General features: G+C 34.8%; 1 protein-coding gene across 39 annotated transcripts in view; it reads right to left on the reverse strand.

The window, feature by feature from the left end:
• The window catches only part of TENM3 (teneurin transmembrane protein 3), a 1,292,556-nt gene that overhangs the window by 504,244 nt on the left and 762,800 nt on the right, over positions 1 to 25,512 (reverse strand). The gene's annotated exons all lie outside the window — the stretch shown is intronic.

The following is a 25,512-nucleotide window of genomic DNA, read 5'->3' on the forward strand; positions in this document are numbered from 1 at the left end:
GGGAATTGGAAAGAGCTGCCTTAGCAAATCTTGTTTGATATAATTTTGATAGGTTTATCACCTGCCAGTTGGTAATGTGTAACTCTTGCTCATTTATCACCTCTCTGATAAAACAAGACTTTGTCCCTGAAAGACTGGAATCTGTTCAGGACTCTCATGTAAAAGCGAGGGCAGAATTATGCCTGAGAGCCAGATTATAAACCTGGGTGAGTGGGAAGTATATTAGAGTGATATTTACATTATTGGAGGCAAAGAATGAATAATTGGAACAAAAAATAGAAGTTGGGCTTTTTGAAAATTTAGGGTGATAGAAAAATAGGACAGAAAAATGCAGATCTTGCCAAAGTTAAATGAATGGAAGAGCAAGGTTTGTGACTCTCTGACACTAAAGTAGATTGGGGCAAATAATGAGAAGGAGGAAATGTACAGACTTTGGCTCCTGTGAAAGATGGTTGAAGAATAGACCATTGAGGGAGGCACTGAGAAGAGGTAGGAGTGTAAAAGGAAAAGTCAAAAGGACATTGTATGAGACAGAAGACCCTGACAAAAGTTGCTGAGTTTTCACTCTGATTTTGCTGAAACTATTATTACAATGTGTGGAAAAGAAAGACAAATAAACTGAAGAGAGAGAAAAAGTTTCCTCTGGGTCTGAGTAATGTTAGATGGCAACAGTACATGAAATTACTGGGACAAGTGGTGTCTGCAAGAATAAAAGAGAAAATTTTGTATAGGTAGCAGAATGAAGGAGAGATAGAGCAGAAAGTATTAGTGTCACAGGAATATGTTGGTTTGATCTCCCGTTTGAAATCATTGGCAGAGGAGGAAGTGAGAAGAATTAAAAGTAACAAACAGCCAGCAAGAATTGCTAAAATGGTTTTACTGTAAGGAAAATTCTGCTACTGAATCCTACAGATGAACAACATGGAATTTTAAAAAGTCACATTCACTAATCTTTCCTATGAGACTGTAACATGTTAGCCTGCACAGCCTTTTGCAAGGAATTCTATATAAATATTTTCAAATCATCTTATTTATGTTCCTACTGACATGTACAAAACGGAAGGAAGAAAACATGCACGGAAAAGTAGTTACAATTTTGTTCATACTGTAACTATGCAAATTGTATTTCTTACTGTGAATATTTTGGAAGGTATTTATAAAAGATTTCTCTTCATCTTAGTCATTTTTTTGATTCCTTACTGTGAAAGAGACAATGCAAAAAGGAAGCTGACATGATGATGTTGGGAAGAACAGAAAGTAATTTACATCCTACAGAAAGTAATTTACAAGGCTTCAAAGACTTTAAAATACAAACTTACAGTGAAATCAATATGAAGTTGTGGGTATTATTTTCATCAGGAATCTGCTTTAAACCAAGGAAAAGGGAAGCAGACACGCACAAACAAAAAATGTGGGCTTTATCCAAATAATGAAAAATAGCTACATGTAGACCACAGTAATGACAGCAACGTGTTTACAGAGCTAAGTTGGATTTACCTCACTTCAGTTGTGATGGAGAAAATCTGGTTCTGATTTGCAGAACTGCTGCTTAAATCTCTGTACCAACACATTTACGTGGTTTCCTGACTATAGCTGGCTTACGTCCCATCAGTTTAAGGCTGGGCAAAGTGAGCTTGCACCTGTCAGGTTATATCCATGTAGGCGGTTTCCTGGTCTCCATTGCAGCAGCTTGTTATTGCTGCATGCCTTTACCATTAGGATGTGTCACGTTACATTATGCCTACAACACGACATAATATAGAACTTCATGCACTGCTATTGATAGGCAGTAGCAAAACTTCTGACTGAACATAAACCATTCAAGCCCAGTTTATTGCAGCAGACTGCAAGAGAATGTGCAGTAAGGTATTAGAAGAGTACTCAGCATGCTGACTAGTCAAAAGTACTTTTGGATAGTTCCATATATTTCTAGTTTTCAGGTTTCATTTGTGCTGGCTCAAGGGAGCAATCTCTCTATCACTGAAAAACACATTCAGCATTAAGTCAGTTCCTGAGAGGAATGTCAAATATGAATCCAAAAAACAAAGCAAAAAGGCTCCTGCAATACAGCAGAGCAGGAGCGTCTTAGTGAATTAAACAAGAATTGAAAATAATTAAATTACTACAATATGACTGCTAATATGGTTTACCTTGTATTTTTAATGTAAAGTTTGCAAATGGATTGTCACAGTAGAATGTCTCCATTACAACACACTGTGTAGAACATATGTTAATTTTAAACCTGTGAAACTCAGTTTGTGAAACTCGCATGTACAACCTATGAACCTTTGCGGGGGTAAATAATCTGCTGTGTATATTCCTAAATTAACAAAAGACATCAGCTATGAAAAATATGTAAACAGATAATGTATGTATAATAGACTCATTAATTGCTTTTCATGTTGTGTTGACATAAGTTTACCAATAAAAGCAGGGAATTAATTTTTTTAAAATCTGAAATCTCATTGCTTTCAGATCTTCATTGGAATGGTGAGCCTAAAGCAATAACCACAGGAAGGAAATGCTATAGGGAACTCCTGCATCACACTGTAGCAGGCAATGGGACTGCATTTTAATTCTATATTTTGTACCAAAATTTTTCCCCCACCCTATTATGTTTATACCCTCAGCATTTTAAAACCACCACAATTTACCTAGATTTTTAAAATCTTGTATTTAATAATGAATAATATTTTGTTATTAGATTCAATCATAAGTACTTTACACTTGCTGAATAATATGGTAATCATTACAGTTCAAAAGACATACTACCTTTAACTCCTTGTACTAAGTCTGAATAAAGCTATCTTAACTATTTTTCAAAGAGTAAATACATCTTATTTATCAATATAAATATTACACACTTTGAGGCAAGAATCTCTGGGAACAACTTACAAAACTAAAAAAAGTTAGTGACAACTATATTAAAATAGTTTATTCCCTGACAAATTTTAAAGGACTAATTCCTTGATGAGTTCATATCTGGAGTTGAGAATATATTTCCTGTGTATGAACTACACTGAACAGATGCCTGCCACAAAGGGTTTTCCTAATGTTGCAGTACCACAACCTGGGGAGTCAGAATACACCAGCTTACCTTGCAAGGGAAACAGCATGACTGAGGAAGTCCTTGAAAACAGATGTTGTTTCAACTAAAGTTTTCATGCTGATGGCTTTTTCTGTGGTTTTGTGGGTTTTTTGTTGTTGTTGTTGTTGTTGGGTTTTATTTTTTTTTTTAATTCAGAAATTGTCCAAGAACATTGCTCCAGGTAATAGCTGTCTTTTGGGGCTACAGGAAGCAGGTCCTTTCTACTGATGATTTCAGTTGTTATTTACAATATTAAAATCAAAAAATCATAAATGCAAATATAAAAGGGTAAAATTTTGATGAAACACTTATCACTTTACCTGAATTACCAGAACAGAATAACAGAGGTATTTAAGACTTCTGTTATTTTTATTTATTTACAAGCAAAGCTTGAAGAATAGGTTTAGCAATTACTACCTGAAAGATGAAGAGGTATTATCAAAAGCAGATACTTTGGTCCTTTGTGTTCTAAAGACACATCTACCCCCACAGATCATGTTCTGCCATGCTTAGACCTTGGCCTTTTGCTGACTAATCTCTAACTGACCACATTTCTCTTCCATACCAAATATGAAACTAGATGTGTTACACTCAGCAATGCCTTGCCATCATGCAAGAGAAATTAATATTGCTTAGATACTTTTCTAATAAAAACCAAATAAAAGAAAAATCAAATATAATCTTCCTAGTTAAAATCATTACTTTTTGCTATCTATTTTAGAATCCATGTCCAGAGCAGTTTGTGTTGAACAGAGTTTCAGATATTTGAACCAAAGCATAGTCAGTGTTGGACTGTAGAGGATAATAGCAGTGGCAGACACAAATTCCATGACAACAGAAAAAAAGATGGCCAGGGTGGTGTGCTGCTGTCAGGAGAATGCTCTCCTGCAACTTTCGGGAGTTTGTACATTTCAGCAGCATGTGCTGGGCAACAGCTGTGGAACTTACCCTCCTCCTGGTGTAGTACCAGCTCTTTACAGACATTAATGACACTATATCCCCATTTGGAGAATTGTTAGTGCTGTACTGTGAATTTTCAGTTTGGACATACACTTACCCACTCAGAGGGAGTTTTACTTTCACTTATTTTCTGAATTTTAATATAGCACAAATTAGCAGACTTCAGCTGTGGTGAGGAAGACCTGTGCCTGGGTGTAATCTTTGCCTAAATAGAAAAAACCAGAGCCTTCAAATTCTCAGGATGAATTTGGATGCTCACTCTCAAATATGCATCTTGGAAGAAAGAAGGGTGAGGACAAGTACAGTTGTCAGTAGTATTAGAAATGAAGGATAATTGTCTATCTGCAGTGAAGTTTTTATACATGTCTGAACCAGCAATGAACAATGAGTAGAGAACAAAAGGCCTGCCCAACAGTCTTATGGGGAAACCTCTCAAACTTTTTCTGGGGAATTGGAACCCTTGGGTGTGAATAATGCTCCTCTGCAATGCTTGTACTCTGATGTGTGCAGCGTGGGGAACAAATAGGAATCATAAGTCAGCGTGCAGCTCCAGGGCTATGACCTTGCTGGGACTGTGAAGATATGGTGGGATGGCTCACATGACTGGAGTGCTACAGCTCTTAGGAAGGGTGATATAGGAAGGCAATGAGGGAGAGTTGCCCTCCTTGTGATGGAGAGCAGCTGGAATGCATGGAGTTCTGCTTTGGGATGGGTCAGGAGTCACAAGAGAGACAATGGGGTTGGGCAGACCAATATAGTCTGCTCTTGTGGTTGGTATCTGCTATAGACCATGGTCAGAAAACAAAAGTAGATGAGGTCTTCCTCAAACAACTGGAAGAAACCTCATTTATAGACATTGGGGTAAGTCCCTCAAGGGTTCCTTTAACCATCTGGTAGGAGTACAGAGGAATTTTTAGAAAAATACAGAAAAAGGTTTTTGAGTTTAAGAATAGCTTTAAATGTTTGCAGCTGAAGAAAATGTATCTAATTTAGCTTAATCCGTTATATTCTGATCACATTGCTTCTAAGGGAAAGATTGAATCAGAAATACTTGATCAGAAATACAATAATCACCTTCTCTAAGTAACCTACACAGGTCAGTCTTAAATGTTTAACCTACCCACTTCCCCCAGCTTGTATTTTTTAATGACATACTTAATGATCAAATGCTTGCAACAGAGAAACAAAGGATGAAAGGCCCACATTTTCTTATAATTAAACTCAGAACTTGCAACTTAAGTAAACATTTCCTCAAAATACTTCCTTAGATCTGTATTTCTGCAAACATAAATGTATAGTAATTTTTAAAGGATTTAAAGTTTCTTGCAAAATATTTTGGGCATTATGATAAAGAACAAATAAAAAAAATGCATAACTAATAAATATTAATTATTTACTAATTGAAAAATACCCTTTCTATTTCTAATAAGTTTACTGGTTAGACTAGTATTCTCAACTGAGAAGTATTTTTGAACCTATTTAGCTAATTAAAAAAACAAATTAAAAATTAGATGGCACCTTGTTAAAATAGCAGCTTTAAGAACAAAACCCTCATACTAAGAGAAGTTTTAAACAGTCATTTGCAACTAGTGCTACTGGATAGATAGAACCAGAGGCGGCCCATCTGTTATCAATATTATCATTAGTTAATTGTCACATTTGTTTTTTTGTAAGTACAATCTAAGGTGAGAACTATATTGCAGTCAACTTCCTAACCTTTTTCTTTCTCTGTAACCCTGTATATGACACAATGGCTCCCTCAAAATCTCAGGAAAAAATGCCCAAAAGATTGCTAGATTTTAAAAATTCCAATTATGTACTGCCTTATAAAAGGGAATTTTACAGACTTAAATTATTTATGTTTGATGTCGTTTTGAACAACTAATTTTGTACATTTTGTCTTATTTAGCTGGAATGTTTTAAAGAAAACATGTCTGAGGGAGAAATGCTTTTTTTATTATACCTAGAAACTTGGGGAAAGTATTTGCATAGTTCTAAATTTCCACCCAGCACTAGTAAAGAAATAAAAAGAAACAAATCCGTATTTGGTGCATATTTAGAAAAATTTCTTACCTTCTGTATTGTTAATCTGTTTCCACTTGGCTGAGTTACTAGAGTTTTATAACATCATTCTTTCATGCACAGTATTGTTTTAATAGAAAGTGTTTTTTACAAATAATCACTTGAAGTTTTATTGGCACTGTACACGTGCATTTAGCTGAAACTGAATGGAACCTTAGATGATCTGACTTAAAGAATGAAAAGTAGGGAGTGTCTCTAGATTTTCAAATGAATATATTAATTTTGCTTTTATATTTATGGTTCCACTTGCAGATGTAACGACATGAAATCACTAGTAAAGAAGGTTTCCCTGTAATCTTAAGAGTCAGCTGCAATTTCTTTTGTTTTGCTTTTCTGCTGCCTAAACAGAAAAAACAAAAGTGTATCTTTGGTCCCCCCTCCTCAGAAGGTAACATAATTTGCCAGCTCTGGAACAGGAAAAAGTGTCACTGAAAGCATCTCCCAGAGCTCCCCAGGGCCTCCTGCAAAGCCTGGAAGCTCTTTGCTATCCCCATGGCAGGCATCTGTCTCCAGTTCAAGGCAATATTCTGCCCCTCCACTGCAGTCTAGTGTGCCTGAACAGAACAGGGGAAGGATGCTGCAGGGACGCCTTCCTAACCCAGAGCAGAGTCACAGGGCAGAAAGAGCTGAGAATATGGAAGTAAATGAACATCTAGTATGTGTTTATCTCAGAAAAAAAGATCCTTTGAGAGCCTTGTTAATTTTTTCCTTGCACATGTATTCCCGCACTCCAATTTCTAGCAACTCATGTCCTGGGAAGGAGAATACCATTTTGCAAATTACTTCATAGCTGTTAAAAGAAAATATTAGAGTAAATGATGCTATTTCACCCAGCAGTGAACAAACTGGTAACATGGGTCAATTTAATTTTACTGCAAGTAATAGTATGTTTTAGCCATTTCTCTGTTATGAAACCCTGTATGTCAGCTTGAACCTAATTTTCATGACTGAAGTATAGTTTTTGAAATGTTTTTGTAAAAGTGTTCTGTTCTTTACTGAGATGTTCAAGTTTAGTAATAAGTGAAATATGAAGCACTTGATACAATTGCAAAGCTCATGTTAGTCTAGTATAGGTTGTTAGTAGTACAGGCTCCTTTTTGGTGGTCAGTTGATCTTCTATATCACTTCAGAATATGAACTCCTCGGTCAGAAACTGGGTGGAACATTCTACAATAGAAGTAATTGAACTTTTTGGCCAACATGCTCTTAAGGTTAGATTAAAATTTAGAGATAAACTGCAATTTTAAGAAGCTTATCACTAATGAAAACCAGCTAAGAATTTGACACACAATAGGCTTGATAAAGGAGATTTGTATTTCTGAAATTCACATGAAAAATAATTACAGAAGTTCAAAAAGTTATGGTATTGCACTCATTAATAATTCACTTATTGTTAAAAGTTAAACTTTACACTCAATGGCTAGTGAATACTCACTTTCAGTACTTCAGCTAAGAGTGCCTTTAAAAGAAAATTCCTGGGATAAGGAACAAAAATTGCTGTCATAATCTGTCAGTCCCAGAAGAGGAAGTTTTGGATGAATGGATCAGGCATCAGACAGTTTTGAGCCACCACTGTGATGTAATTTTGGAGAAAATTTTTGGCTAAAACTTAGAAGAAGGTTCTGACTATCAGCACTATCAGGTTTTGAAACAATCTTTCAACAAGAAGAATGGGAACAAGCGATCTAACACAATTAACACCAGCAAAAAGATATAAGATCTCACTATGTAACAAGAATAGGAAAGGTTACATTGTGCTTAAATAACATAGATATTCTCAGATCATCCATGCTGATAAACTTAATTCATCTTAGGGAACTTAACTGATTAAAATGGACTCAGAGGGCTTAGTGGTCTTTGAAAAATTATGGAAGATAGATGAAATGCTGGAGGACTGAAAATGAGCAAATGGATTGCTGTTTTTAAAAAAGCAAAAACTTAGTTTGGTCTACTTTCACTCTCTCTATGCTAAATCCAGGACTGTTCACAAATAAAAGGGAGGTGTATTTATTACATTGGCAGATGTCACACACTGGGTGAAACTGTAAATATCTTGAGGAGTGGGATTAAAATTTAGTTATGTCTCATATAGATTGAAGGGTGCTCTGGGGAAGAAAAATGATTTTGCAATAGGGACAGGGGAAACATATTACAGGCAGGCAGATATACTCAATTGCACAAGTACGGAAGGGGATCAATTAATTAGGCAGTAATTATTTGGAGAAGGATGTCAGGGCTAAAGTGGAAAGTGATGAGTCAGTAATGAATATGACAACAACCTTACACTGTGAAAAAGGCAAATGAGAGAACTAGGATATATGAACAACAGTATGAGTGACAAGATAGCAAGCATTTTCCTTACGTTCCTTTCAGAATCAGTGGCGGCTCAAATTTGAGTGCCATGCACAAAAGCAAAGAGGTATGTTTGGAAATATTTCAGAATAGAGAGACTGATCTAGAAAACGTGATCTATGAGAAAAGTCTGAGAAGACTGGGATTGTTTAACCAAAAAAAGAAAGAGAGAAGGAGAGGGACTGAAGAAGGGTTTTATAAACGAAAATGCTGTTGCAAACAGGAAAAAAGAAACTGTTCTTCATTTCATGTGGTCAATAGAAGCAGAGATAATTCAGTTAAATTGCAGTAGGAAAGATTTTTTTCTGGCATCAAGGAAAAAGAAATTCTTTTGGAAAGGATTAGGAACAGACTACATTCTGAAGTCTGAAGTGTTGGAAGTCAACTATGAGCTCCTCAAACAAGAATGACAAGGATATGGCTGATTCTGTTTTGGACAACTGGGATGGAGTAGATGACCTACTAAGGTCCCTTTAAACTACCTTTCTGTGATTAATAAAAATATATGAGTATGGTTTGCGTAATTTACAGAGAAACTCTGTGAAGAAGAATTTAAGAATTAGAAAATTGTTAAAACACTGTTATTTTTTTTTTTCATTTATAGAGTTAAACAAATCTAATTAGTTTTGTTCTTCCAATGAACATGCAAAGAAAAAATTCACTATCTATTTCCCCTGTACTATTACACATAATACACAGTACTCCTATTTTACATGAAGAAGATGTGATTTTACTCAGACAGTATCATAGGGTCTAATTCAGTGTGGCCAGATTAATTGACATGAGTATGAATTTGGAAGAATCAAAATTCAGTTTGTACTGACCTAATAGTAAGCCTTTGTGTTTTCTGGCTTAAAGAAACATCAACTTTTATAAACAAGTAAACTTTCACATTTAGAGAAATGCCTAAAACAGTATTTTGGGCTTCCTACACTACTTTTTACATTTTTTTTCTTTTTCCCAGAACATTTCATTTTCAAATAAATAAAATGGATTAATTCTTAATATCCTGAAATCAAAAGTCTGTTTAAGATTTAGAGGATGTGTATGAGCTTTCTTCTGTAGAAGTCAGGCAGTTCTACCTTTGAGAAAGCTTTCAGTGATCTGGAGGCTCCCAGAGCAGCACAGATACCAGGACTGTCCACACGGAGAACTTACCTTTAATCAGGAAAAGTGCAAGTTTACAGTGCATTAGGCTCACTAAAGTACTCCCCTGTGTGAACACTGTTAAGTGCATGGGACGGGTTTCTGCTTTGAGCCCAGACTGACAGATGGATGGACGAACAGAACGCATGCACATGAATCTAATTTCATTAGACAGCCAAGCTAAAAACAACTTAGAGGAAAATACAGTGACTAGATCCTGGAGTTGCCAAAGATTAAGGGCAATATGCAGGAATCAGGAACCACTTCTCTTAAAATAGAAAGAAAATAGGTTTTTTTTCTGGTGTTAAAAGATTTAATGAACTACTGATCAGTGTCACTCCTGATTAGATCAATAAGGCAAATACTGAATCACTTTACCATTGTTAACTTGAGTAAGAGAATTGTGCATTCAGGCATTTATGGACTAGAGATAGAACACTAAAGTAATTGTCTGACACTTTTTTCATCATCACAAAACATAACACATACATAGTTAGCAAAGCTGAATTATCTTTTAAGTGTCTTTTCTATTTTCCATAAAGTAAAAGAGCTTCAAAAAAAGAAAAAAGAGCAAAGTACTCCTTTGCTTCCTAACAAACTCCAGTCTCTAACTCACGGGGTTCAGGGTTCAACAGAAGCAGTGTTTAAAAAAGTTTTAGGTATTGAAGGAACAAATATTAGCAAATTATTAATCTAATTTAAATTCAACATAGATATTAAGGCTTTTCCAATAAATGAGTTACACCATGTAGATTCAGTTAGCCAAGGACAGGTTTGGTTTGTTTTTTTTCTGGTTTTGTTTTTCCTTTTTTTTTTTACTTTTTTTTGTTTATTTGTTTTTTGTTGTTGTTTTTGTTTTTCTTTTGTTTGGTAGCATATTAGGGTGACAGTCACAAATGGCTGTTCTGGGTTTTAAAATATCAGGCAGGAAAATTGTCATAGCAGGAAAGCAGTCAAACCATAGAAGTTAGCACAGAGCATTGCTTCAGCAGGTTGGGCACTGTGCCCAACGAGACTGAGTGGCACAGAAATCTACTGCCTGTGATATGTGCTGGCAGCTGAGGGATTTAGGAGAGGCTTTTGAATGCAGCAAAGGGGAAGGCTTGTGCAAGGAGAGGGGACCAACTGAGGATACTGATGCAGGGTATGTAATGAATTACAGATACGCTTCAACTCCTTGTCTCAGGGTGACTTTTACCACCTGCTTACTCAGTATTCTGCCCCTTCGCTTTCTCCCGCCACAATGGAAATTCACACTTGCCCCAAAGGAAAATCTTTTTCTGTCAAAGTACTTGCAGAAAATTGTTCCTGCCACACATGCCTCCTTTCAGAGTCAGCTTGTTAAACTCCAATTTAAATTAATATATTCTGTAATCAGCAAAATCCACTTCAAATAAACATCTTCCTTAGATCCTAGATTTCTTTACACCTGGATTTTGTCTGCTTGATACATACAGTCTAGATATTTAATAGAGCTTTTGTTACCTTTCTGGTCATGCCAAGACTCATAATCAGCCTCTGCATCTCATTCTTTCTGTACCAGACCTTCCAGGCAGTTATTGCTCTGTACTGGTTTTCAAGTTCTTTCTTTCCCAGCTGGCAAAGTTCTTATCTTCCATGAAGAAAATGCCTTTTCTTTTTCCCATCTGCATCATGTAATAATTTTGACTCAATTATTTCAGATCTTCCAATTCTCAATTAAATGGAATAATCACTAGTTTTAAGAATGCTCCCTGAAAATTAAGAAATAATTAGGCAAAGTATATTGAAATTCTCATGTTACCTGCAGACAAACAGGTATGCTGTGAAACAAGATTAAGACTTGTCTTGGTCATGCTCATGGAATAGCTTTGTTCCTCTGTGATTTCTTGTTTTCAGGTGCTAGAAAAATGTATGAAGCTTTACTGACTTTAGTTGATAAATATTCATTTAGGAAAAATGTAGATTTAGAAATTTGAATGTGTCATATTTTCCACATGTATATAACTTCCCATATACATGATTTCAGCAGTTCATTTTTTGTGGTAATTTTCACTAAATAAATTAAAATTTTCAGCATACTTTCTACACTTATTTTCAATTTTTCATGTTTCTATATCAATGTATTAGTAAGGATAAATCACTAATATAACAGAATGAATCATGTTTTTGTTAAAAATGCATTGCTTTTGCCTCTATGAAGAAATTTCATATTTTAAAGAATATGAATAGGCCTTAAAAAGACATTAAAATACCATTTAAAGTGTATAACTTGGAGTATAGAAGAGAATCCAACCTTTCCTTTCATTTTGAAAAACTAATGCATTTAATCAAAGGTTTGATTCTTTTTAATGCTTCAACTTTCCCAACGTTTCAGAGTGGTGTTAGAGCTGAAAGGCTGTGAGCTAGTGCTTTACGCAATTCCATTGACACAGCAGACAGTTAAAATAATGTCCTTTCACTTAACCACGTTTAACTGAGATAAAGCAACACAAGATTTAATAGCTTCCAGCAGTGCCCAGTGATGGAGTGGCTAGCCCAGATTACAGCAGCAGGTCACAGGTTCATTCTAAGGGCATGGTTCACATAACCCCTCTCACACGGTAACGGGCCAAAAGCAGATTTCATATGACTTCAAGCAACTACATCAAGTAGTTACATTTGATTATATCAGCCCTGGATTTGGCTGAAAGGTAGAGTAACAGGAAGAGACCATGTAGGATCTATTCTAGCAGTTTTCAACAATTCTGCTTTAGCCCATGAATGAAGACTGGGATGCAATTTATGTCAGCAATATTTCTCTTGCAGAGAAACACAGGAAGCAGAAGTTATTTACCAAAAATCAATTATGAGTGGAAGTAACATTAAAAACGTATTATGTACACAGGATTTCATTCAATAGCATGTCCAAAATGAAGGAAGCAATAAGATAAAACATGTGAGATCATAATGCCAAATGCTACCACTGATTGTCAAGATATATCATGTAAACAAAATATCGCGAGTAGACACACTCTTCACTGTTTAGGGCCAGTGATGAGGGGGTAAGAGCAAACAGCCAGGTAGTGATTACAGGGCTCAGCAGTTCCTTACAATACTCAGATTTTTGCCTATGTGATGAATATTTCAGATACATCCTGCGATCTTTACATTCTTCACTGACAAGAAGACAAGATGCATTTTGCAACTGCTAAAGATCTCTGATTGGCACATATGTTGAAAGACTAGCCCAACACTGAAAGACAGAGTGTTCTTCAAAAGCCATAGCCATGAAATATTTATTCTTTTCTCTTTCATAGAAATGCATTTGATGACTATATGACATAAAGTGCCACTAATAGCTCTGGACAAAATTATATGGCTCTAAAGACTATTAAACTATTATTCTTGGAGGGTGGAAAGGGTTTTATTTGACACATATGATCACAACAGTATTAGCAAGGCTTTGTTTACAACCTACCATGACAAAATGTTGTACATTATCATGTGCATTTTGCACTGGTAAATTCAAATCTGACAATCACAAATAGCAACAGTGATAATTGTCATATGTTTAGGAGGTATTTTATCTCACAATACTTTGAATGGGATGGTTATTAATTTTTAAAATCTTTAAGTATGCAACTAAAGACAAGTGGATACTAATGACACTGCTCAAAATATATTTTGTTTGTATCCAAGAGTATACATTTTACAGAGCATAGGCAAATGAATCCCCAAATGTTATTTAAATCTCTGAAGTCAGCTGAAAAGCAAAGATACTCATACATACATAATGACTAGCATGACAACCTGAAAATTACGTGAAAACAAAAAGGCTCCTTTGTAAAATTCTAACTAAAATTTTTGATAAAAAGACTTAGAAAGCATTGCTGGAGCATAGAAATCGTATTATGAATTTTACATGAAAATTTGTAGGACTGTTGTATCTGCAAACATTATAAAATACTAAAAACCTTAGAAAAACTTAGAACCTTGATAAAATACTAAAATATTAACAAGCTGAATGAATACAGTTATCAACCGGTAAACCACATTATCTCAGTGCCCATTTACAATCATATGTGTTTCATAAACCTCCTGCTACTGCAAATCCCTCTGTTGCATTTGCCATTGAATTGCTTGTTTCTCATTATTAGTGGATGAAGAAATGCAGCATAGTCATGCCACACTTTCTAAAATAGTCTAAAAATGCATTCCTGAAAACACAGTTTATCTTTTTCTTACAAAGGGATAAGTGCTGTGATAAATACTTTCCTTAGCCAGAGCAGCCAAGAGAAGGGTAAAAAAATCAAGCCAAAGTAAATTACTCAGTGGCATCATGCCCAAATCAATCACAGACATCACCTTTTAAATAGTGAGCTGAAACTTGCAGACTGCATTTTAATACAAGATTTTTTTGTTTTGAAAAGTTACTTTGCTTAAAAGGCCTTTAAATATCCTTAGGTAGTTGTTCAAATCTTGGATGTTGAGTGAAGTATACTGCTAATTATGCATGCTTATATACATATGCATTATACCTCTTGAAAAAACATGGAGGGCTGCATGAGTCTGCAATTTATAAATGGCATGCAATGAGGAAAGCCTATGCTACAACATGAAGTTACAGCAAATATTGTTCCTTCTTGTTCTTTGAATAGGCTGCTAGATTTGCTGTGAACATTTTGTGAAAGGGTCAACATTGGTAACTGGAATTTGCCACATACTTTCCTCCTTTCAGAACACCAGGCACATGTTTTACATTACTAAGATTTGTACATGTTTTAATATTCATATTTGAAAAGTAAATACAGATTTTTGTTTGGTTCTATAGACTGGAAATGTATTTTGATGAGGAGCATATAAAAAATTTCATCTATCAAACAAAATAACAAAATTTCATATATCTATTTATCTATAGAAATATAGATCTGTATATCTTAAGTTGCTTTACTATTCTAATGTAAAATAAATGGAATATTTCAACCACCACTATATTTTTACATAGAATAATAAAAGCAACTCTTTTAATCTTGCAAGCAAGGGTCTTGCAACCCCTCGACCTTCAAAGGGAAAGACAAAAGTCATAGTGAAAAGGATGGACAAGAGAGTCTGTTCAGGAAGTTCTCTGTGAATGAGTGGTAGAGCACAGGAACATGTCTTGATCCTGACCTTTTTTTTTTTTTTTTGGTGTTTTGGTTTTTGTTTGTTTGTTTGTTTGTTTGTTTGTGTTTTTTCTTTTTTTTTTTTTTTGTTTAAGAGCAAAAACTAATTAACAGAATCTGTCAGCAAGCTAAAACAGTGCATCTATATAAGAGATCAAGCCATGAAACTTGAGAATCACAAACTGCAAAAGAGGTTTTACTGCAGGAGGTAGGAAGCGACCAGCTGGCCTAGCACTTGCTTCACCAAGAAACCAAACAGAAGAGTAAATAGTTATGGTTCCGTGGTGGGGATGGAGTAATTAGATATTGTATGTTTCCCTTCTGTTCTTTTTGTTTCTGCTTTCAATGAAGTTCTCTTGGCTAAGCCATCTGATTCATATTTGCAAGGAAAGAAAATTAGCTGACAGAGCAACAGAAAAACTATTTTAATTTCCCCAATTTTCTGTGTGGGTGTTTGAGTTCCTGTTTACTATTCCTGAAATTTGAGACTGGCTGTTGTTGCTGCTGCTAATCATGCAGCTAAGTAGGTGGGAGGGCTGGTCCAAATGCTAGTTGTGAATGATTGCTCATAAAAAAGCAGATGAAATTCAGGTAGGTGTATCAGCTATAAATACATGAAAATACCTAGGTAATGTCCTTTGAGGACAGAATGATGCAACCTGACTTCTGGTGGCTGGCTCCTTTTTCACACATAGGCATGTGCTATAGTGTCTCATTTAAGAATCATCTCATGGAGTTTAAGGTATGTCTACTGTAACATTTATTCAATTGCATAATTTATTTACTGTTTAACCAAATGGCATTCTCTGACAAATATTAAGGTTTGCAAACCTCTATAATACTCTTAAATCTATGTGTATCTCTTGCTACCTATCATTTATTTATTTGGTGACTGTTTTGTGATGTTGCTTAAGAGCTTGCATAAGAAAGTCCCACTTCATCTATATAGCCAATGAAAATCTAAACATATGTACTACTAATAAATGGTAATCACACAACACAATATCTAATCTGTTGATTCTGGTAATTGCTATGATAAACTTTAGCACAATACTCTTTGGATTTCTGGGTGCACGCTCAGCACTTTATCCATTCTTTTTGCAAATTTAATTTCTTATATTGGTTCAGTTTTGCTATTTACTTTGGCAGAGGAGTGGTGTGGGTGACATTGCAAAGACTCCAGAGTCAACAGAAGATTTTTCATTCCCATTGTCATAACATCAGACATTGCTACATTGCACAGATGACTCATTTTTGTGATAACTTCAGGATTCACAGGTGGCAGCAGAACCACAATTCTGGTGAAACATCTGGATTAACAAAAAAAGAAAAAAGAAATTCTACTTCATGGTGCCATGCTTTAGGCTATAGCAATTTTACAAAATTACTCTAATCTTGGGTAGGGAACATTATGCTTCCACTTGTGTTGAACATTCTGTGCATTTCTTGACTCATACACTCAAAACATCTTTCCTCATGTTAGTTTTGGAATGTATGTTGGACGAAAACCACATGACAAAAACTTGATACAGGGAAGTGGACATTGTGCTCACTGACGTAGAAAGTACTTCATAGCAGCCAAGAAATCCACTACTGTATGTATTTTAAGGGGGCATTGCTTCAGCTGTTTTCAAGGGCTCTGAGCACTACCAGCACTTAAAACAGCTGAGCAGAAGGAAAACTGCATAATCAAAATATTGGTGCTCATGTCCTAATGCCCACATTAGGCATTCCATGAAGAGGCAGCTGTAGATTAGTTCCATGGACTGAATGTTCAATTCAGTTGGAGTGCCTCAGATGCATTTTGGTGCATATTCTAGCTTAGTTTTAATTCATTTCAGGCATACTGAATAGATACTGAATACAAGCCAAATTTGAACAGGGGGTGGGACTGATCAGGAGACTTAATTCAAAAGCACACATCTAGATCTCAACAAAAGCATTAATATAGACACCCTCAACAAAGGGCCTCTATAATGACATACCTTAATTTTCACTGCTTTCACTTTGTTTATAAGTTTAATAATATTTTTCTTTCTTATGATATTATGCCTAAAAATCTTGATATAGTTTTTGCTTGAATAATCTATCCATGATTACCTCTGGACTGGATGAATGAAAAGTTTTTCCTGGCTCTAGTTAGAAAAAAGACTGAACATACTATTAAAGTGCAGCTGCTTGATTTCTGAGTAACTTGATGGAGACTGGCCAGAATGCAGGAAAACACTGGTTACTTCCAGGTGAATTCAATTTTTCAAGCCATTGTTCACATTTCATTCAGATCAAAAAAAGGCTCCCAGAAAGACTTAAATAGGGATATTTCTTTACCAAATGAATGTTCATTTTTCACTCATTTCACCTCTTTGGCTTACTCAAACACTAGACCAAGCTCTGCAGGAGAGGAGTGCCTGCCACATATTTTCTGACATACCAGAATAGTGAGATCCATAGCTTATTTTTGGGCATCTCCCTTCCTGAGGTCTTCTAACCAGAGGCAATGAGAGGCTTAATGTGTTTTTCACAATCATCTTACATTTAATTTCTTGTTATATGACAAAACTGAGATTTACCACATAACTGGTAAATAAGATATGTGCACCACAACACACAATGTCAGAGGACAGGATTTTGACTAAGCAGAGTTGGTCTGTACTAGGAGATCAATAGAACAGAATAGCACGGTGAAACTCTTGCAGTTAGTCACCTATTTCTTATCTCAAAAAATTCCATTTTTGAGTCACCATAACCTTACATGAAAATTGCAAAGTTCTTTGACTCTTTTGCTTGCTGTGCTCATGAAGCCAGAAATACACTGCTAGTGGCCAAACTTTTGTCTCCTTCTTCCATAATAAAGCACTTCCTTTCTTTTCTTCTTTTGCCTTTCTTTTTTTTTAATACGAATAACTAACATACCACTGACCACAGGAAATGCATATGCAACTTGACAGGGATGCATTCAATGGTATGATTAGACACACTTTTTGCTTTGGGTAAAACCTATTATTGCTTACTTTGTAAAGGGCATGCTCTTAATAATATCTAACTAACATTCTCCTCTTACATAGAGGAATAATGGGTTATAATTTAAGTCTCAGTTAATATTTATTGTGACTGATACCATATTAGTGATAAAATCAGTAAGTCACTGCTTTTAAAGACAGCTACTCTTACTGAAATATTTGAGTTCCTCCTACATGAAATGAATAGTGACAACCAAGTCCCCAGTGGATTGCAAAGAGCCTTCAGAATTTCCTGCAGTTTCTTAAAGACTTCTTATTTTCATTTCTTTTCTTTTTGGCAGGTATTTATTAGGTGAAAAGAGCTGTCACGATATCACAATTGTGTTTATGATGGAAATGTCTTTTCAAAGACGGTCGTAAAGCTCTAGACATAATCTGCTGTTACCTAGATTTTTGCTCTTCTATGGACAGATGCCCTTGATTTTGGATCTTTTATTTTTACTTTAGATGCAACAATCTATTTTACTTTACTGGAGAACAAGAAGAATGGAGTTATGTACATCAAAACTAATTTTCATAATTTAGCTAAGAATAAATCCATTAATTGCATTGAAGATTCTTTTGAATGTCAAAGCACCAGAGTGGTATGGTAGCTTACTGAAAGTAAGCATGGCCTTTATATGCAAAGATGCAGTAGTGGAAGTGCTCAAAAATCTTCTGTATCTATCTATGACTACAGACTAAGTCTCTGATACAGTGAGATTCTTTATTCTAATTCAAAGATATTAGGTGCATGGCTCAGAGTGGCAAATTCTTCACCCAGCAACAGGAAAGACATTTTCTAGAGAGTTGGAAGGGAAAAAATACTTTTGAGATGCTTATAACCTCATTATTAAAGTGTAGTAACAGTCCAATTAAACCTTGAAATGAATAAGATTTTAACCTAATTTTAAAAGCATTTCCTTAGCATAACTTTTTCTTGATTTAAAGTTGTGATAGTGATGTTCATACAAGAACTGAGTTTTTCATTGGTATACTGGTATTCTGGGCTTCTTCACAATGAACTGAGTTTCAGAATGACTCCCTCCCCTCCAAAGCAAACCCAAACCAACCAATCAAAACAAAAAAAAAAACTGCACCAAAGAAGCAGAAGCTTTTCTTCCATGCTCTGACCTCAGATTTGTTCTCACATGTTCTCAGAAACCTCCAAAAAGGCAAAACTTGGAACTGAATATATATAATTTTTGATGATTATAGATTTTCTGTACCTGATACAATGAGATAAATATCTCATGACTGTTTGTATTGCTGAACACTACAATGAACTGTTTCACTGCCTTTCATTCCCTGTGTCAGATAGCAGGTTAGGTGTGGAGCCAAAGGAGAGTTCACAAAAAGGTGAGAGCATACAGGAAAAATAGTCTTCAGCTGTCTAACTGAATCTTAACACAGGAAGATTTTACCGAGCTTTTAGAAAAGAGTTACACCCTAAAAAGATTTGCAAAGGAGATATTTTGTTAAAAATTTTTACTTAATTTATATTTTGGAAATTTGAAAAAAAACCCCATGAGGTAAAGAAGATAAAATTTTCCTATCATCCGTGTAAATATGTTAGCTATAGAGATCAAAACTGAAGCTGTGTATGAGAACAAAATTGATTAATAAAGACAAAATATTACTATTTTGTGTGGAAAGAGGATTGATAAGCTCCTAATAGATTATTAACTTTCTCTCCTATACATTTTCTGCTTTTTAGTACTTTTTTCCTAGTAAATCCTTCTAGAATGAAAGAAATTTTGGTATCTGTTATAGTGAAATTGCTTCATCTTTCTTTAAAATAACAAAATAAAGAAGTTTTTCTCCAAAACTAATTCTGAAGATCAGCTGGAGAGGGTCCAAAGCAGCTGAATTCAAGTAGCACATAAGAAGAAAATGAGGACTTAAGCCCCCCTAACCTCCATTTAAAAGAAAATCTTTCCATGGGGCATTTATTCATTGTTTCATATGTAGATAATCCTTTGCAAATGGCAAAGAACTAGAAATTAGAAAAATAGTAAGCAATAATACCACTGGGAGTCATTTACTTGGGGTTCACTTACCTAAAATTACTACAATTATTAAATATGTTGGAAAGAAATAATGAAACACTACATTGCCTCCACAAAAATGTACAAATCATATTTTTTCTTACAGAAACTGTTTGAGAGGTATAAAAGACCATTTATTTGCAATTTAAAAGCAAATTAGATTCAGAAACTATCATTTATTGACAAATGGATGGAAAAAATAATATATTCTATGTGTCCAAAGAGAGACTTTGCATTTGGCACATTTGTAGGTTTCTAAATCAATGTGTTTTGCCAATAGTTTTCCTATAAGTATGTGATAGCCCAGTGACCTTTGGACTGCTCTGGGCTGCCTGAGGCCACGTTGCCTTGCAATGTTTCCATCACAGCAGATGATGCTCAACAAGGTTGCAATGCTCTTCAGAAGAAGTTTTTTAGGAAGAGCTGTGCTAAAGAGCTTTGATTCATGCTGCAAATTGGAGACACTGATATGAAATAAGGTGTGACTGATGATCAGTCAGTGACCATTTCCATAGACATTATGCTATTGGTAATTTATCAAGGTACTATTCCTGATGTTACACAGCTTGGATAACTGAGGGACAGAAGTACATGCTGTGATTTTAAAATGCATTTCTAAAGATATTCCTTATACATAATCTGCATAAGGATTCATAAATAAAACAACCTATATCATGCTCTGAGCATTTAAAGATCAGCCAGGACTGCAATAAACTTTTGACAAAAAATTTTCCCTAGAAACATTTGATATTTTCATTGGAACATTTAAATGAAAATTTTCTCATCAGATGGTTCATCATAATTTGCCATTGTGGTTTGAAACAAAATAACTTGCTGTGTAAAGTAATCTGTCAAGGAAACTCATATTAACTCCACTAGATGCTTCAAAAATATGTTTATTTCCTTTCTGTGTTGTTAAATATCTACCATAGCTCAGTGATTTTTGGTTTGCTTTTTATTTTGTTAGCACGAGGGAAAGATGCCATATATAAAAGCACCTAGTATTTGAAAAATGTTCTCTAATGATATGCCTTTTTCTACACAAAAAACACTAATGAAAAAATTGCCACAGTTACCTTTATGTCTGTAAAGGGCTAAAACATGTACATATGCAACATGGATATGAACTAAGTCAGAAAGTACTCTTTTTGGTATTCACAATGTCTAATTTATGCATTTAACTTCAGGTCTCTAAATTGTGAGCCAAGTTCTGCGGGCAGCATAGAAAGAGACAGTCTGTGCCACCACACAGGGTAGAGTATGAGCACTGGAATGAGCTCCTAGAGCAGCCTCCCTCTCTCCACTGACTATGGAGAGCTTAGTGAGGCTAACTTACACACACACACCTCAAATTAGATACCTAAAGCAGATGGACTGAACACCTGTCTTTGTTTTTGACAGAATTTTTATTATATTTGGCTTTGCAGAAGGTCCTTTGCAACAGCAGAGGATTTTGCTGACCTGAACAAAATACTAAAAATATTGTAACACTGACCTGCTGCAGCTAAGCTCATCCCCAGAATTGTCTTTCTCTCTTTTTCATTTATAGTATCCAAATGGCAGGTTCACATTTAATATAAAAAAGAGTATCTTACTTTGATCTGTAGTTTCTGAGCTGTCCCATTTCCACAAAATATATAACATTCTGTGGGCTTAATTTCACTGCACTATTCCAAAAACTTCAACATAAAATCTAAAGACAAATTAATGCTTTTTTTCTGGGCTTAAAGCAGTGGGAAAATAGATACTACAAAGCAATTTTCTCAAATGTTTTCTGGCTAAAATGAGGAAAAACTTATCTATGATTTTACTTAAGAGTTGAAAGGTTTTAAACAAATATTTACATTTATGAGTATAGATATATTTTTAATACTCCTTAAGAGGTGATAAGGTGAAATGGCAATTTGGAAGGGACAGGACATAACAAGTCCTGTTATAAACACAAAAAGATAAATGAGTACAAGAGTAGTTAAAAGTTGAATTACTTTGTTCTGCCTGTCTCCAGACAATAAAAGGAAGAACTGGTTTTGGGTCATGGGTAGCAGTAGGCAGCTAACCCCACTGGTGCAGACAGGCAGGCTGTATTCTAGTAATATAATTTAACTGCATAAAATAAAGCTTTTTATGATTTGAATTTTGTTCAGGATTCACATGTGCTAAAATTCTACAGAAAATTCAGCAAATTTCCCAACAATTTAAAGAGTGAGCCAGCCACCATGCAATTTGAGGAATTTACAGTTTGGAAAGCATTTGCAAGGCAAGGGTTGTACATCCAGGGTGATGGGTACAGAAGGGATCAAATACATTTCCTTGACGGGGAAGTGTTATAGAGTTTAACAAGAATACAAAGATCAGCTCTCTTAGCAATTAAGAGAAAATTTCGAAATTGCTGTAATAAGAATACATAGGGCTCTGTGTAAAGGAAACAGAACCATCCACTACTGTTAAGAACAGCACCAAGCTTAGTGGGACGTTTTCACTGGTGAGCTTGGAAGCTTTTTAATGAAAAAATAAAAATCAGTGTACTTCACACATGCCTAAAATGGGCAGGCAGTTGGGTGAGATGATCATTGTAGATCCTGCTCAAGTGATATGATCTATTCTACGCTATTCTCTCATGTTTTTGTAACATTGAAGGAGTTGCAATGTTTTGCAAATGAATTCAGTGCTGCCACTGGTGAGGTTTTCTTCATTGAACTTTCTGCATTATTCCAGGAGTTTTAGTGTACTTCATCTTTTTAAGCTCCTAGATAGCCTTGATAAAGCTCTATTTAAATTGATTGACCTCTATACTAGAGCACCAGATAAAGACCTATATAACCAAAAGGTCCCAAATGTTCACAACAACTTGCCTCTCTTTCAGGGACTATTTCACTCAACTCTTCCTGGGGATCTTTTACTTATTTATTTCATCTGGCCTTTAGATTACTCACTCCTTTTTGGATGAGGTTATCGATAACAAAATTTAACACAACCTTTAAAAAAAAAAAAAAGAGCATGTATTGTTTCTATTAAAGATTAAAGTTCCTATACCAATGATTTTATACTGCTTGGAAATGAAAAAGACATTTAATGTTGACCATTAAAGAACCCTATGATTTAATAAAGACATAACAAATGTCTTTCTCTTTATGATGGAAAAAAAAATTCTTCTCTAATATCTTGTGATATGGGCTAGAACTGAATTTCTGTGACAAATGCACACTCATTATCTGCAGAGATTAGAGATCTACTTAAATCAAAACCACTCAATGTATATGCATTGGTTTTACGTACCAGTGTGTTGACCCTTCTAAGAGATTGAAAGGTTTTGAACTTCAGCACTGTCACTTGAACAATAATTTAAGATTCCAGTAATGTCAAGCATATCCGATGAACATGAAAATGTTGATGTGAGCCCTTGGGTGAGGTGAATAATAGAGACATGAAATTGTTGAAGGAGAAGAGCTTCAAGCCACAAGGAGAACAGATAAATAAATATGTTTGTTTGGGGAACAAAAGATCAGCCAGGCCTGGTGCAGAATTTTGAAAAAGACCAAACTATAGATGCTTAGTCAGTCTAGCAAACTCAGGGTGCATTCTTCAGCAATAAATGGAATAAATGCCCACACAAAGCATCACAATGCTCTTTTACTCAACTAGCCTTTTTTTAAGGTAATCCTGAAAAATTTTCTGTTTGCTCCTGTTTCACATGTGGTTCTACTGGTGAGAGAACTCAAGAAAGGATCTTTCAGACTAATCTCCAAACACTTATTTTATTAAAAACCGTAACACTGATAAACTAAAACTCCAACAAAAGAAATCAAAAACATCCTGTCTGTAACTTTGCTTTAATGTCATGAATTATACTTGCAATGCCTAGAAGTCAAATTTTCTCTTGAGAAATAGACTAGAATATCAGACCTTTGTGAGAAAATGCAAGTGATAATAAAATGTTGAGACAAAATATACAACTTTTATATATAGAACCAAAAAAAAAGTGAGTTCTTGCCTAATGTTTCAGGTTTGGAAGCTTGTTTCTTTTAAAAAGCCACGCAAAGCTGCAGGAATTATCCTCTACATCCATCAACTGGTTTGATTAATCTCCTAGAAAAATTTCAATAATGATCCACAGAAAATCAGACAATATCATACAGGAAGGTCTGGAAGAATAGAGAATACATCACTTTCGAGGATGACACCATGTTCCATTAGTCTGAGTTTGGCTTGACTTTTTAAGTGGCTTTTAAAAATATTTCTGAATTTTTAAACACATTAGAGAAAAACCACAATGCTTTTCAGATGATAAGTATGTAAAGCATATTTTTCTGTAGCATAATTGAAACCTAATTAATCTTTTCCCCTGGAGATCTCTTAGAGCTGAGGGTAGTGACTATCATAGAAAGAGGATTCGGTAACAAGAGGCATTTCCATTCACAAACATTTTCTCTTGGAGCATCAAAGGAATGTTTGGAAATATGTTGCAACAATTTGACTTAAATGTTTTGATTATGCATTACATAAGCCATTTAACCTTGCTGTACCTCAGTTTCTATATATATGAGAAAAAGAAAATAATATTTACTTAGTATACTCACATGTGTTTTGCAAAAGTATATTAATTAGTACTTGAGCTATACTTGAGAAGTATTATATACTATCTCAGCTGAAACTCTCATGAATCCTGAACACTGCCTTGGGAAATAATGTCAATGTTTTTTTTTTAATGGCTCTTAATAAGATGTCACATTCATATGAAAACAATATGTGAACATACTTTACTAGAGAAGAGAATTAAAACATCTTTTTATTTGTCTCTAGCCCTTAATAATATTACAATATGAGAATAATATATGAAGAAATGTTATTTGAGAGCAGAAATTAAAGCAGAAGAATATCTTTCAGAGAATGAATGCAAAGCCATAATTATATGGCAGCAGAACCTGTGCATTGGACAAGCAGTGTATTTAGATACTACCAATGCCTTTACTTTTCTATCGCTTCATTCATATCACACATTATTAATTAAAATCACAATAGAGATTAAACTCTGTCATAATTCCTTCCTGCTTTAGTTTGTTCTTTTCTGCATTTGAGTTTTCTAGGCACACAGAAAAAGATTAAGAAATGTACTTCAAACTAGGTTTTGGATGTGTTACACAAAACCCCAATACCAATGGCTGTGAACACCTTTCCTTTGTGCCCAAAAAGACACTGCTTTTAGATTTGTATTGAATCTAAAACTAGATTTCTACTGGAAGAAGTGGAAAAAAGGATCTCCTACTTCATGCTTTATGAAATACACAGATGAAGACCAGTATGTGCTCTATACAACTATGCCTGTGAACATGGCCAGAATTTTATCACCAGAAGGTAAATATGGGAGGCTGTATCTGCCAAGCATTTTGTCACATTATCACTTAAACATTTGTAAATAAGCCAGAAAACTGATGATGAAAGGATAAAATGCATCTTAACTTTCACAATATTTTTCTAACAACATATAAACTGTATAATAATAATGAAGCTTGAGTCAGTGCTGAAAAAATTGAAAAATTATACTTCCATCTAAGATAGAAAATAATGTATTTTAGAAAATTGAAAATAAATTATTTTCAACATCGATTTTTCTACAAAGATTTTCACATTCACCCTTCAAAATTTTCAATTTGTCTGACGACAGGATTTGATTTAAAGTTTAGAAACATATTTTGAACTCTAAAATGATTTCTTTT

Source organism: Taeniopygia guttata, chromosome 4 (assembly GCF_048771995.1).
Source record: "Taeniopygia guttata chromosome 4, bTaeGut7.mat, whole genome shotgun sequence".
Lineage (NCBI taxonomy): Eukaryota > Metazoa > Chordata > Aves > Passeriformes > Estrildidae > Taeniopygia > Taeniopygia guttata.